The sequence below is a fragment of the Propithecus coquereli genome, unplaced genomic scaffold, assembly GCF_000956105.1.
Source record: "Propithecus coquereli isolate 6110/MARCELLA unplaced genomic scaffold, Pcoq_1.0 Scaffold47, whole genome shotgun sequence".
Classification (NCBI taxonomy): Eukaryota; Metazoa; Chordata; class Mammalia; order Primates; family Indriidae; genus Propithecus; species Propithecus coquereli.
Genome location: NW_012150507.1, coordinates 6,032,157 through 6,034,011, shown reverse-complemented (window position 1 = coordinate 6,034,011; position 1,855 = coordinate 6,032,157).

The window sequence follows — 1,855 nt, the reverse complement described above, 5'->3', positions numbered from 1 at the left end:
AGCCCAGGAGTTTGAGGTTTCTGTGAGCTAGGCTGAAGCCACGGCGCTCTAGCCCAGGCAACAGAGTGAGACTCTGTCTCAAAAAAAAAAAAAAATGAAAAAGTTAAACCTTTTTTCAAATAAAATGTTATATAGAAACCTAATACGTAAAACACTAGAGAAAAGTCTACTCTGGCCCAAGCTAGATCAGGGTTCAGAGCCCCACTTCCTCAGCCCTACCCTTTCCTCAGTACAGATGCTCCTCAACTTACACCACTGTAAGTTGAAATAAGTTGAAAATATTGCAAGTCAAAAATACATTTAATACACTTAACCCAGTGAACATCATAGCTTAGCCTTGCCTGCTTTAAACATGCTCAGAACACTTACTTACATTAACCTACAGTTGCATAAAATCATCTAGCACAAAACCTATTCTATAATGAAGTGCTGAATATCTCACGTAATTGATTGAATACTGTACTGAAAGTGAAAACAGAATGGTTGTATATGGGCACTTACCATTAACGTCCACAGCAGAAAGCACGCTGGGCCTGAAGAGCGTTTGCAGCGTTGAACTGAATTGCTGTTTGATGGGGCTGCTACAGTGACAAGGTCGTCAGTTTCTCTATCTTGAGGAGACTCGAGAATAGCTGGTAGGAGGCACTGGGGCATCCACACCACACACTCTGGAGTATGGGCTGTTGACCCTGTTGGCTGTGTGGCTGACAGGGAGCCGAGCTCGCTGCCACTGCCCAGCATCTCACAAGAAGAGATCAAAATTCAGAAAAATACTGTTTCTGCTGAATGCACGTCACTTTCGCATCATTATAAAGTCCTAAAATTTTAAGTCGAACCATCATAAGTCAGGGACTGCCTGTACTGTGATCCTTTTTTTCTTTTTTCTTTTCTTTTTTTTTTTTTTTTTGTGGCATCATCATAGCTCACAGCAACCTCAAACTCCTGGGCTCAAGTGATCCTCCTGCCTCAGCCTTCCCAGTAGCTGGGACTACAGGCGTGTGCCACCACACCGGGCTAACTTTTTTCTCTTTTTTCTAGAGAGGGGGATGGGGGTCCTTGCTCTTGCTCAGTCTGGTCTCAAATTCCTCGCCTTAAGTGACCCTCCTGCCTCAGCCTCCCGAAGTGCTAGGATTACAGGCGTAAGCCACCATGCCAGGCCAGTACTGTGGGCCTTGAGGCATCTCCTCAGACCACAGTTGGGTCTAAAGTGAGCAAAAATATAAAGTCACAGAGGAGATATTTGTGAGGAGAGGGGCTAAATCTGCAAAAAATGAATTCCGTCTTCTACATGTGCATGTTTTCCAACGTTTAGTTCCTTTTAAACTACGTGAAACATACACAATTATGGCTAAAGTCTAAAATAGCCAATCTCAACATTAACCAAAATCAGATTACAGAGAAAGTCTTTTTTATTCGTTTTTTATATTTATCTATTTCTTTATTTTTAAGAGACAAGGTCTCACTCTGTTGTCCAGGCTGGAGTGCAGTGGCATAACCATAGCTCACCGTAGCCTTGAACTCTTGGGCTCAAGCCATCCTCCCACCACAGCCTCCCAAGTAGCTTGGACTACAGGGGTGCATCATCATGCCCAGCTATTTTTTTTTTAAATGGAAATGGGGTCTCATGATATTGTTCAGACTGGTCTGGAATTCCTGGCCTCAAGCAATCCTCCCACTTTGGCCTCCCAAAGTGCTGGGATTACAGGCATGAGCCATTGTGCCCAGCTTCTTTTTATGTAATTAATTATTTATTTTTTGAGAGGTGGTCTTGCTATGTTGCCCAGGCTCACCTCGAACTCCTGAGCTCAAGGGATCTTCCCGCCTCAGCCTCTGGGGTAGCTGGGACTACAGGCGC